General features: G+C 37.8%; 1 protein-coding gene across 8 annotated transcripts in view; it reads left to right on the forward strand.

Annotated features, from left to right (window-relative positions):
• Window positions 1-14207, forward strand: part of Macc1 (MET transcriptional regulator MACC1) — a 120772-nt gene that overhangs the window by 43068 nt on the left and 63497 nt on the right. For 2 of the 8 annotated variants that reach the window (XM_076551594.1, XM_076551596.1), the window contains exon 1: window positions 13164-13760. The exons of 5 other annotated variants lie outside the window; for them this stretch is intronic. The gene's annotated coding sequence lies outside the window, so the exon portion shown is untranslated. Of the gene's footprint in view, window positions 1-13163; window positions 13761-14207 lie in introns of those variants that run through there. One more of the 8 variants, XM_076551598.1, reaches the window with a different exon arrangement.

A 14207-nucleotide genomic window follows, 5' to 3' on the forward strand; every position in this document is an offset into this window, starting at 1 on the left:
TTCCTTTTATTGAAAATAGAATATTATCTCACAGAATATATCCTGATTATAGTTTCCCATCACTCTATTCATTCCAGTTCCTCTGTACCTCCCCTCCCATATGGATCTACTCCCTCATTGTCTCTCATTGGAATAGAATGGGCTTCTAAGAAATAATAATGAAATATAACAAATTAAAACATAAGATAAAACCAAAACTATCATATTGAAGTTGGAGAAAACAAACGAAGGGAAAAAGCCCAAGAGGTGGCATAATAAACAGAGATCTACTCATTCACACACTCAGGAATCCCATAAAAACACTAAACTGGAAGCCATAATATATATACCAAGAACTTTGCAGATCTATGCATGCCCTATGCATGCTGCTTCAGTCTCTATGAGTTCATATGAGCCTTGATCATGTTGATTTAGAGAGTCTTGTTTTCTTAGCATCATTCATTCCTTCTGACATCAAATTTAGGACTGAGTATTCCATGGTCTCTCACTCTTTGTGTAAAGTCTGTCTGTGGGTCTCTGTATTTGTTCATCTGCTGCTGGAGGAGGCTTCTCTGATGATGGTTGAACAAAGCACTGATTTAATGAATATAGCAGAATGTCATTAGGAGTTATTTCATCATTATTTTTTATAATAGCTGAAGCTTTTTATAAGTCAAGCAATTATTAAGTATATATTACTCATATATTCCTTCAATCTGTGAAAAGTTAGAAACTGAGACACAGAGATTCAATAATATGCTGAATGGAGAAGGTAAAATCCAAGACTGTGCTTGTTTGATTTTGAAGTTCAAGTCCTTTAACTGCTCTGTAAGCCTCACAACTGCTAGGTGTGACAAAGCAGAGATTATGCTCATTTCCAGCCAGGGAGTGCTTGGCTTAGATTAAATGTCTTATATCAACATTGTGTAGTTTAATATCTGGAAAAACTAGAGTAGGAATCCGGGTGTTTGGATTCTTGCTTCACTTGCTTTTTTGACTATGCAGTGTTGAGAACATTCACAAGCACTTGAAGAATGGTTGGAAATATTGACTAAATACTTAAACTATTTACACTTTACCCTATTATTCATATTATTCTGATTCAAGTTATATATGCCTTTAACAATCTGTATTATCTTCTGTGTGTTAGTCAATTCTTTTGGAAGCTAAATGTTGCTTCCCAAAGAAACAGTAGCTGAAGAAGAGACTGGATTCATAGACTAGCCAACAAAATTTCCTTAACTCTCAGGGCATAAAGATACAATGTTCTGTAGCTAGAGTTTTCCTGCTTTGCCCACAGTCAGGACAAATCTCTGTCACCCGCCAGTCCCACAGCCGCTTAAACCCAACCAAGTAAATACAGATACTTATATTGCATACAAACTGTATGGCCGTGGCAGGCTTCTTGCTAACTGTTCTTATAGCTTAAATTAATCCATTTCTATAAATCTATACCTTGCCACGTGGCTCGTAGCTTACCAGCATCTTCACATGCTGCTTGTCATGGCAGTGGCTGGCAGTGACTCCTTCCACCTTCCTGTTCTCTCTTTTCTCCTCTCTGTTAGTCCCGCCTATACTTCTTGCCTAGCCACTGGCCAATCAGTGTTTTATTTATTGACCAATCAGAGCAATTTGACATACAGACCATCCCACAGCAATGTTCATACAAATTATTAATTATTAATCTTTTAAAAAGAAAATAATTAATTGCATTAGACTAGATTCTAATGACTGCTTGGTTTTGTGGACTTATGTAAGGAGATTTTCTGGGGCAATCTAATCTCAATCAAAGCATTAGAAGTCATGTTCACTTGGAAGAAGGAGGAAAGAGGTAAATACAGAGAGGACCACCCTGTTACTCAGTGGGTCATACATTAGTCCGTGAAGGTCTGATTTTTTTCATCCTCCTATAATCTTTCCACAGCAATATAAGCACACAAGTTGCTGACCTCTGTGTGAGACAGAAGCCATATACTCTACTAGATTACCCAGGTACCAGTCTGATTCTAAATCCTGAACACTACAGAGAGTGATTCTTTGGAAATCATGTTTGCACCCTTTAAAGTCTAATATGTCATTGCAACCCCAACATGTAGAGTGAAGTCTGCCAGGAAAAGGATCAAAGGGCAAATCAATATCAACAGCATAAATATGAAAGGAAATTGTGTGGTGATACCACAAACTGCCTTTGTAAGAGTCTTAAATTTGTGGAGAAATCTTTTATATTGTGTGGCTTGCCTTTTGGCAAAACAAACACATCCAAAGGATTCCCTGTGCTCCTTCATATTTCAGAACTCTTACTTACAACAGCTCACTAGTGAAAGTGAAAGGGACTGTTCTCTGTTGAATTTCTTCTTTGGGATCCTGAAGCATTCCCTGAAATATTTTAAATACTTTTTATAGTTTTCCCCCCACTCACTAAGTGGTACTTTAAGCTGTTTATATAAAATATTTATTTTAAAATATACAGAATAACTTATGGAGTGTTGGAACATTGGGGATTCTAGAAAGAAGGTGGTATCAAATATCACCATGTTAAAGTTGACAAAATTAGAACCATGGTAAACATATGTCTAGTTCATTGCATCTACTGAGAAGATATATTGGGTCCTTTGAGTGTACCAGGACAATGAATGTTGCACAATGTCTGTTTCATATCTCAGAATACCACACCTAAAAGCATGGGCCCTTCTCTTATTGAGAATGCTGATTTGCAGAAGGTAGGAGAGTCTTAAAAGGCAGATCTCTTTTAAGAGTTGGCCTTCTCTCACCCTTGTTTTCTCTCTTTCAGTTCTCTCTCAAGCAGACTATAGAAACTAGAAGTCCATTCCTCTAAAATGGATCATAAAAACAGAAATTCCTTTCCAAAGCACAGTCTATAAAAGTCAAAAAGTTCATGTTCCAAATTTCTCTGCCTTTAAGTGTGATTCATGGTCATAAGAGAATTCACTCACCTACCCTGCCTGAAAGTGTAGCCTCATTCCTGAAGCGTCCTGTCCTAGATTCAGCTGGGGATAGAATGCTACACACAATGGTTAGAAAGAATCTGAGTGGTAGGCACTGCAGATTTCCCCTGGGTCATTACCATGAGGTCATGCTTCAATTGTGTCTACTCACACTTCTGCATGACTGGATATTCTTTATGGGATCTAAACAATGTTCTATGAGCTTTGGGTCTAGAGTTTGGAAGGATTCTGTATCAGGCATGAGTTTTGTTGTTGTTGTTTTCCTCAGTGACCTGTGCCAGTCATGACCCCTGTAATACAGGAGAAGATGTTACTTTTAACCCCTAAACTGAACAAATATATGCTGTTCATATTTTAAAGGTAGTCTTCAGTGCAAAGAAGTTCTAGATAACCATTCAATAATAAGAATATTCCCTTTAGAAAGAAAAAAATGTTATAATTAAATTATAATCTCAAAAAGAAAAAATGAATTAGACATCTTATAAAGTTGATATGGGCACCAAATTATTAGTTTAAAAATTGGAAATATAAAGAAATGAATTCTTAAAAAATCTTCCCTTGAAGTCTCTATGGCAGTGTTTCTAATTATCTTCATGATCTTTACAGATATCTAAGAATCACGCCGGCACCATTAAAAGTTAGTGACCAGAACAATTCCCAAGAAATAAGTATAGTCTTAGTATAGTTTTTTTTTAAGGATGGATATGATAAGAGCAAGTCTGTTTTCTAGATTCAGATAATGTCTATTTTATAGACACAGATAATGGGAATACATGACTTCCATTAATGCATTAAAAAGTTATGGAGTGTTGAAAATAATTTGACTACTCAGGTAAATTAATGTGAATAGTACTCTTTCTACGTTTAGGCTTAGACATTTGAAATTGGATCTTTAATATAACAAAACTGTTAGTCACATTCATTTTAAAAGCCTCAACTAATCATATATGTGTTTCAAACATTGATTTTGATCTTTAAATTTTTAAATTGGGGCTAATGAGATAGCTTAGTGGGTAAGAGCACTTGCTGTTCTTCCAGAGTATCAGAGGTTGGTTGTTAGCACCCATTTCCAGTGGCTCACAACCATATGTAAGTCCAGGACCAAAGAGCTGATGTAATCTTTTGGTCTCTGCATATACCCATGTACAAATGGCATTCACTCACACAGACACAGACAGATCTCATGTATGAGACAATATGTGATAATTTTCTTTCTAAGGTAATATAGTTAGTTAATATTATCAAAGTATATTTTATATGCATGGCTAAAAAGTCATAATAAAACTCATTATTTTATAAAACCACTCTATGGAAATTGTGATGGCTATTCTGTTTGTCAACTTGATTACATCTGGAATTTATAAAATGCAAGCAGCTGGGCACACCTGTGAGAAATTGTTCTTGGTGGATTATTTTAGGTGGGAAAACCTATCCTAAACCTGGGCCACATCTTCTGGAGTCAGACCACATAAAAGGATGCAGAAGAAGGACGCTTTTTCTTTTGCCTTCTTGCTCTCACTCTTGCTGGCAATTTCATCTATCTTTCTGTTGAGGCAAGTGACTTCTTCAGGATCCCAATATAGACTGAAGGCCAGCTGTGACATGTGCACTGAGAAACTACCAGATCCTTGGCCTTTCTGTTAGAAGACAGCCATTGTTGGGACTAGACAGACCATAGCCTAAAAGCTATAAACCACTCTAATAATCCCCTCTTATTATACATATATTAGTCCTATCAGTTCTGTTCCTTTAGAGAACACTGACTAATACACTGATAAAAAAAATAAGATAACCAATTTTTGAAAAAGATGGCAAGAATGAGCACATAGATAATAAAGTTTACTTTAAACTAATGTAAAAATTGGCTTTTGTATAATGGAGGAGGCAGAAGATAAGTGGCTGGGAAGGACTCAGGTGAAAGGAAGATGTACAATAAACATTGAGAATTTTTAACAAATTGGGAAGGAAATGCCTGAGAATTGCTAACAAATTTGCTGGGTAATTTTGACTTACCTATGATCCTTGGCTTTTTCTAAAGATAATTTATTTGGATAATAAATGATATATAAATGAACATTGTACCAAACAATGAAGAAACTGACAAAGCTTTTTATTGTATTTAATTACTGGATGACCCTTCTTTGCTGTCCCCAACAGTACCTGAAAGCAAAGGCAACCTCTCACTTCCTCCCCACCAGAATGAGACCTTTCTCCACTGGGAAGCAGTGCTAGTCAAAACTCTATGTGACCAACTTTTAGCTTTGACATCATCAGTTAAGTCTTTCTTGCTATAAGAATCACAATGTTGAAGGTGTATGGAAAATACAAAAGACAAAGTGTGGAAACACAGAATGTTACTCACCATGTTTGTATAATCACTGAGTAAGAACTTCCACGTGATTAAGGAAATAGCATGTTTTGTAAAATGAAAGATCCATAAAGTCATGCGTTTGTATCTGTTTTCTCTAGTGCAGTATGCTCTGCTCTTAAAACAATCTCTTGTACACTGTCAACAGCCAAGAGTTTTGGTTGAACACAAAAGTGACAGCTCACATTCAAGAAATTCTTGCCCTCGTAAATGATTGTGCAGCATTCCTTTCTATAGTTTTGCCATTCCTGCGACCAGCCTGTCTCTCATTCTGCTTCATTGCCTTTTTGTGCTGATGCCAATCACCTATTCCTACTCTATTGCTTTCTACTTCAACAGTCTCTGAATACTACTGAAGCTTTTGATGAGTTTGCGACATCTTTCATCTTGTCAAGATGTTAATCAGGGGTTTTCAGTGTTTCCTTGCCTATACCTACCTCTATTTGAAAAAATTCATTTGTGTGATAAAGATAAAAAAATTGATTGTTTAATTAGTGAGTTATTACTTAATATAAAAACATCCTAACAGGGCATATTTCACATGTTAGATGACTTCATGATACTACTATCTAGCTATGTATTTTCCAGTTTGTCCATGGAAAGGCAATAATTACATAATTGATCTAATATTTATTCCTGAACACAGCATACTCAGAGGGTAACACACACATGCCAACACTTCTGCATGTATTATGAAATAAAGAGTCCATGGATCAAGACTGAACTTTATTATATTGATGAATGCTGATTCTGTGCTATTCCTTTCACCGTATCCTTTCAGTTCCATTTTATTTATATTATTTTATTTCAAAAAGTTGGTAAATGGATTTATATGCCATTCATTTTTTAAAAAAAGAATTTCAATCTAGTCACTTGTGGCCAGTCATGTGAGGAGTCAAGGAAGTAATGTCATATGTTATGTGGCCTGAAAACTTTTGGCTGTGGCTAGGTTTTTTTTTAAAAAAAAAAAATAAGGAAATTGTGGTGTGACAATCCATATAAACTCTCAAGTACAGGCAAACTCTTTTCCTTCATTTAGCCCCACCCACCACCATCTCCAGCTTTGTTGTTTTCATAAGCTTACCTCCACTGTAATGTTGCTGAAAGTCCTGTAATGGGAACCCCTCTGAGGCATATTTCTATTCTAACATAATCTATTTTTAAAAACTACTTTGATGACTCGTGATAGAAAATAACTTTGGGTCTGAATCACAAGTCTGTCATACTAAGATAATGAGTGATTGTTCAGAGGCAGGTGGTATTTTAGACACCCAAAGCCTGTTCTAACATTTTTCCTGTGTAAAAATCAGACTATTTTCTATCACCTCAAGTGGGAAACCTGTGCAAAACCCATACCCAACCCAAAAAATGCTATATGGAGAATTTCCCAATTCTAATATAGATAATCCAGTGTGGCAGGTGGAATAATAGCCCTAGTAAGTCCTGTTCCTAATCCCTGGTATGTACAAATATGTTCCTGACATTGGAAAATGGACATTGTGGATGTTGCTAAGGGTCTGTGCTTTGAGATGGGGGTAATAAAATTAGTCAGATTGTGTGAATGTAATCATAGATCATTGGAAGCCAGACAGCTTTCCCTCTGAGGTCACAGAGACTTCATGACAGAAGACAATCAGAGATTTCATAAGACTCCCATTTGCTTTTTCTGGCCTTGAAGACAACATAAGGCACTCAAGTTAAGGAATGTGAATACCTGAGTGGCCTCTAGAAGAGAGAAAGGGGAGAAGGACCCTCCCTTGCAATATCCATAAAAGAATGTGATCCTACAGACACCTTGGCTTTGACTCAATGAGATTTGTGTCATTTTCTTGAATTCCAGAAATGAAAGATTTTTTTTTTAAATTACATTTAGTGTGGTGGGAGGCACATGCATATGGAAGTCTGAGGACAACTTGCAAGATGTGTTTCTTACCATGTTGTCCTATTGATTGAATTTGGGTCCTCTGGCTTGGTGACAGTTGACTTTACCTGTTAAGCCATCTCACTGGCCCAGAAGTTAAAATTTACTTTTAGCCATTAATTTTGTAGTACTTTTATATTGTAATGATTAAAAAGGAATATGCTATGGATGAGTATGTTAGCACTAGAAGAAGGTACCTTGATAGATTAGGCATTCGGGATTGGAATCCTCCTTACAGAATATTGGATGGGTGATTTATGGCACCCATTGCCTTCTCTTCCATACAGTTCTGGGAATTTGACTAGTGTAGATATACTGAGATGTTTATCTATAGAGTTCTACCTTAGGCTTTCAATGATATTGTAGAGTTCATTGTGACATAATACTAATTAGGAACATGCAGCATAAGAGGTAGCATTCTCAGGGCATACCAACTTCCTTCATTTCTTAAAAAATGTTTTGTGTCTTCTTGTGAAAGATTTAAAAATCTGCAAGAGATGTATTTTTCCTGTTACTCTGACAAACATCTGAGGTAGTCATCTTATAAAGACAAAAGTCGTATGGTTATTTATAGCTTTGTAAATTTTAGTCCATGATTGGTTGTTCCTGCTACTTTTGTATCATTATAGGGTAACCAGTGTAGCATAATGTTCACTTTGTGGACCAGAAATGAAAGGAAGAAGTGTTCCCTTCAAGGGAATAATATTTCAATGAGCTTACAACCTTCTACTAGACTCCCCTTCTTAACAGATTCTACCATGTTTCAATTTCACACATTGGAAAATGAGCCATTGAGAAACAGTTACACTCCAAAATATTGCATGTAGTACCTAAACTATATAGTCATATAAATTAGTGATGTCTGAATGCCCTTTCCCTGTCTTCCAGATTGTAATTTTTATAGACTACAGTTCAAAGATGACATTCTTTAAAAAAAAAAAAAACTACCATTGATATGCCAGAGATTAAAATTTTCTCCCCAATTAGCTGGTGCAGTTGATATGTTGTATACACACACACACACACACACACACACACACACACACACACACACACCACACATACACACAACACACACATACATATAATTTGTTAATGGAATGTACAAATTTGTTTCTTCGCAGAACTGATTCACAAAAACATGCTTTGGAAGTCTTGTGAAAATCATAAACTCCAAGTTGTTGTGAAAACACGTGAAGAACTTTTCCCAATGGTGATGTTTGTCTGAGAGTGGCAATTATATTAATAAAATAGAGAAGAATGAACACATAAATTTTAACGTCTAACATATGAGACAAGCAATCTATAGGCCTTTTAGTAGAAGCTGTACAGAGCACCTTTTGCTGGAGATTAGCAGCAAAAAGGCAGCCTAGAAATATCCTGTGGTGCTGTCAAGAGTTGACCCCTTTCCTTGAAGATAATCCTGGAAGCAAATGAAAGGCAACAGTAATGACTTCTAATCTGCTACTTGCTGGGGGTCAGTTTATGGATGATTCATCTCATAATTGAGCCCTGACCCAGAAAGATGTAATGAAGAAAAATATGAAATTGTGAGAACTTGGCTCACTATCTTATTCTAGAAAAATAAGACCAATTAGACCTAAATTAGCTCTAGTCCTAACATATTATGATAATTGAGCTATTCTCTACAATTAAATAGTAGTTGGCCCTATTAGAAACTGTTTTTGGAAATTCGTAGTGTGATCATGACTCAAGGACAAAGTGACCCAGAAATAGAAGTTATACCAAACCAGAGTCTGAGAGTCCATACATACTGAAACAGGACAAAGAAAAACTCCCAGGGGAACTTTCTTCTAAGCTCCCAAATTTGCCTTCCTCTTTCCAAGATAAGCTATTAGGAAAATGAACATATGGGGAATATACTGTTTCCTTACACTCTGGTGCAGTTGCAGTACAGATACCAAACATAAATGACATTTAACATGTCGATAAGGGACATTTTATTAGAAAAGAACTTGTTCATTAAGTAGCAGTAAGTAACATGGTGGGCATATTCAAACTCCATTTTGTGTTTTTTATTTTCCTAGGGGTATAGGAAATCACTAGCTCCACCACTTTCTAGACACACAGAGGGAAGATAGTTCAAATTCTAAGTGATTTTAATCATTAGCTGGGGGAAAATTACCTCTGTATTCATAAGTAATTTGACAAGGTCCAAATATTTCAAGAATTTTTAAGTTAGAAGGACCACCAAGTAGACTTCTTCATTTACTTCTCTATTCACTTTAGGTCAACAGATGTAGACTATAACCAAGCATTTTGGAGCTTTTAGAGTTTTAACTATTTAATGATAAGTAATATCTAGTCTTTGATTTAGTAGTGTCTAAACATTGTAGGATACACAAAGCAGAGGTGATACTTGTGACAATATGGTAAAAGATGTGGTCTGTGCTTACATCAAAATCTCTAGTTTCAATCAGGTAAGAGTAAATAATTGAAGTTGATTGAAATTAAAAACTAAAATACAAAATTCAGGTCCCAGATTCCTGAAAGGGCTGGGCAATCATACACATGGCTTAAGAAGCTACAGAAGCAGCCCAAACAATGTGCCTTGATAGGTTTATTTTTTTTCTAAGCCCTAAAAACCACAGTTTTCATGACTCACTGACATCATGAATCCCAGTTTTGCCCTCCATTGTGGCACAATCACATCCAGAGCAGGGCGCTGTTTGCACAGCTGCCTTTGTTTGCCGAGTGTGGATTGTCTTCTGTATCTCCTTCTTTGTATTGACAGTTGCCAATTTTATCCCAGATAGCTGTAACTGATTGACTATATTAAGAGCTTTGTCTCTCTTATCTATAAGGCCAGGCAAGATAGCAAGTCACCAGAAAGTCACCTTCAGTACTGAAGTATGTAGATGAAGGAAAAGAGTAGAATTTAAACTTTAATGGAGTGCACCAGTGTCTTTGGCTTAAATGTTCTTTTGAGGGACTCTTGTTTTATTCTTACTCTTTGAATATGTCCAATTAATATGTTTGTGAGGGGGCAGGGGGATCAAAACTATGGCAAGGAAAAGAGGCCTGAAGTCCATGTGGTGGGTATATGTTGTATCTGGCTCACCTTGTGAGGAACTAGGCTTCACTGCTGATCAAGAAGCCTTTTTGATCTCTAAACAGAATGATGCCCTTTGGTGAGTGATTCTTACCATTTATTTTGGGTGGTGAAGGGACAGTATAGTCTGTTTGTCTCCCCCCCCCTTGCTCCTGCAGGCCCATTGGTCTTCTTGGCACCTCATGTCCTACACTGAAGGATGTGGGTATAGTTAGTTCTTAATTGGCCTGTGTACAGGATGGGTACACATGGTATAGCTAACCATAGAAGCCCTGTACCTGGCACACCCTGCTCTCCTGTGCATTCTGGTGTGTTTCCAAGAAAGCACTTTAAAGCTCTTCCAACTTCTAGTTTCCTCCTCCTATCCACAGGGATGAAAGGGGGCTGGCTTCCCCCATTCTTCTCAGGAACAAGTCTGTATCTACATCAGGAAGTAACATCTGTCCATATTCTAAACTTCTTTTAAGGATAGTAAATTCCATGGTTGAACATAGTCATGATTTTGGTAGAAAATGAAAGCAGCTTAGAGAAACATTCACAAAGCATCAGCTCACTCAGAAATCCATGCCAGTACAAGGAGTTGGGAAGGGAACATGGAAGGGATGAAAGGTCAAAAGAGGTTTCCTTGATTCCTGTGTGTAGGATGGATGGGGAGGCTAATTTAGGTAGTTTTAATTATTGTCTCACAAGCAGGCTGTGGGACCAACAATTGTACAGTGCTATTAGAAACAGGGAGGTGAATGCTGTCATTATGGCACTGCAGAGAGCACTCGCCTTTATCAGATTGCCTTTGTGTCTGATGGCCCACAGAAATGTCACTAAGTGAGTCAGCAACAGGATCTGACTCACTTCCTCCACCACTGTTGACAGCTAGAAGATGGCTGAGCATGTGAAGACTCAGAGAATAACTCAGAGACTGATGAGCAGAACTAGCAAGCGTCAAGATTCCCTTTCCTGGGATGAGGGAGATCAGTGATTAAGGACTGTTTTAAAGAACCTATAGTGTTTTAGGTTCAGACCCCAGGAGACTGAGTTATAGGGAAGGAGAGCCAGAAATACTGGAGCAAGGATGAAAGATCACAGATGGAGGGAGGACCAGAGCTCAGAGAAGCAGTCACAAGGTAGAAGACTAGTCTTTAGAGAGTCAAGTAAGTACACTGCAGGAACTGGAACAGGAGAAATAGTGGTGCTCCACAAGAGCCTTCAGTTCAAGTACTGTCAGGGGCAGCATTATTTAATACTCTGACTTTCTGCAAATAAGTGTGTGGAGGCTAGTATGATTGTGCGTTTCTATTGTCCCAGTACCCAGGAGACTAAAGTAGAAGGATTATGTTGCCAAGCCAACCTGGATGACATAGTGAGATTCTTATCTTAAAAACCAAGGGCTAGAGGCTGGAGAGATGATTTTGTTGGAAAAAGTGCTTGCTACACAAAGCTAGAGAATCTGAATTTGATCTCAAGCACCCATGTAAAGAGCTAGTTGCAGTGGTGTGCATCTATAATCCTAACACTGGAGGACAAGACAAAAGGATCTCTGGAGTTGTTGACCAGCTTCAGGTTCTGTGTCATGTCCTGTCTCAAAAAATAAGGTGGAGAATAAGACAAGAAGACACTGGCATTGACTCCTGGTCCCTGAATGTGTACCAGTATGCGTGCGTACACACACACACACACACACACACACACACACACACACACATACACACACACACACACACACAGGGGTGGGGATGTAGCTCAGTGGTAGAGTTCTTGCTTCCCATGTGAAAGACTCTGGATTTAAGCTCCAACATTATGAGAAAGAGAAAATAAAGTTGTGGGAGCTGTAGTACATACTGGCCAGCGGGGGATTCTGATAGCAGTATTCTTTGTAGAAACTCGCTGGGTGGGATAGAGATTTAAAATTCAACAGGTTAATGTTGCTATTATTTCCTGCAAATGAGCACTTGCTTAACAGAATATCTATGTGTGTGTATTTCTGAGTCAATGAAGTGGGAATGAAATAAAGTCTTGCTTTCAAATAAAGATAAGGGCGCTTTGTATATGCAGGTACATAGCTGTACCCGCATAAAATAAGGAAATATAAGAGTATGTTCGGGAATTTACTAAGTGAGAAGGACTAATTCAGGTGAAGCCACATGAGAGGTAGAAGAGTGTTTATCATTGTTCAGTAAAAGGATGAATCTTATCTATTTGAGGAAACAGAACAGCTTGTAGGACAAAATGGACAGAGTTGGGGAAATGGAGAGCCATTCTTTGGGAAGCAGTACAAATGAAATATAAGAAAGTTATCCAGGAGTCAGGATTAACAGATGACTCAAGGAGGAAATTCATCTGGCCTTTGGCTGGACCAGGTGGCTTCAACAGCATAGTTACAAAGGCAGAAGATTAAAGAACTCTGGGACAGAGAGGAGAGCAGGGAATGGAAAACTTTCTTCTTGGCCATCTCTGCTTGGTTTGATGAAGTTTCATGTTACCTTTTTAAATCATTTTCTGGGTTGTGTCTCACAAGGTATAAAGGGCCTAGACAGAGAGGTTGTATGGGAAAAAAAATGAGTAAAACACACTGCTTAGTTTTAGATTCTTAAAAACTTCCCTGTTACTAATTCTGCATAGTAAAACAGTTAATACATTGTTTTATTAATCTGCACTTTCCCTGTTCATTTTTTTCTCCTGAATTCTGAACAACTGGGAAAAATGCTGGAATTTGCAAGAGGAAAAATGGACCCCAGAACGGAAAAGGAGGTTTATTTTACTCACAGTTTTAAAAGCACTTTGTAAGTGTAGTGTTGTTTTTTTTTTTTTTTTTTTTAAAAAAGAAAGTTTGGAAAATAAAGGGTGAAAAAATCTCCACACATCTGCAGCATCTCTGAGTGATAAGGAAAGTGCTGATGCCTGGCACTGAGGCTGTCTGGCTTCACCTCTGCCTTTCTGTTCACTTGCTTCCCCAGGCACAGAGGTGCTCACACCTCTGAATCACCGAAAGAGAATCCAGCCAGGCAGGTTCCACAGCTGCAAGAACATTTGTTTGCACAAAGAATTTTCATTTCCTGCCAATACTGAAGGACTCTGAGCTTTTTGGCAAACAGCAAACTCTTTAATTTCCTTTTATGGAAAGAGTGCCATAGGTCCAGTTTGTTCTTAGATGTACCCTCTCCTCTCCTCCCCAAACTCCACCCCACCCTCACCCAGCCCCTCATTGCTTTTCCCACAACTTCCATTTTCTTAGAGTGAAACTCTAGCCATTTCCTTAGTGGATAGTTTTGGGTGTGGAGCCTGAATTGTGGGTATTGTAGTCCTTTTCCTTCCAGGGTTTCTGGTTGGGCAGCATCAGTGTCACAGTGGTAGGGATTCCAGTCCCAGGTAGCTCTGTCAGGAGCAGTGCAGGTGCTTTCTGATCCCTGAGACAGGCATGTGCCTGAGCTGAAGAGACTGGGACTCACTTCTGCAGATGTAAGTGTAACTTTTTAAATGTATTATTCCTTTCACTGCTGATACGTGCTACACACTGGGAAGTTACATGATTTTCAGAAGCATTAACTAATGGGCTGAATCTTCTTTTCTAAGCCCTGCTTGAAAAAACAGGGAGGTAACTTATTCAACAAACTTGTGGGACAAAGAACAACACTTTGAGATATGGTTTTAAATAGTTTGTTTTAAAAGGATGAACATATACAACACGAAAAGCAAATTGTAAAAAAAAATGAAGAACTCATTTTAACTTGGCTCAGGGTGTGTGTGGTTAAAAACCTTTGAAAATACTATTTCAAAAGGCATCTGGATGTGTTGACAAGATTGAGCTTTGGAAACTGGTGAAGCTGAATTGACCCAGTATGGCAGGGTGTTTCAATTTGTGAAGCCTTAGTTTCCTCTTCTGTAAACTGCACTTAGTGTACCACA

The sequence above is a fragment of the Peromyscus maniculatus genome, chromosome 14, assembly GCF_049852395.1.
Source record: "Peromyscus maniculatus bairdii isolate BWxNUB_F1_BW_parent chromosome 14, HU_Pman_BW_mat_3.1, whole genome shotgun sequence".
In the NCBI taxonomy this organism is placed as follows: Eukaryota; Metazoa; Chordata; class Mammalia; order Rodentia; family Cricetidae; genus Peromyscus; species Peromyscus maniculatus.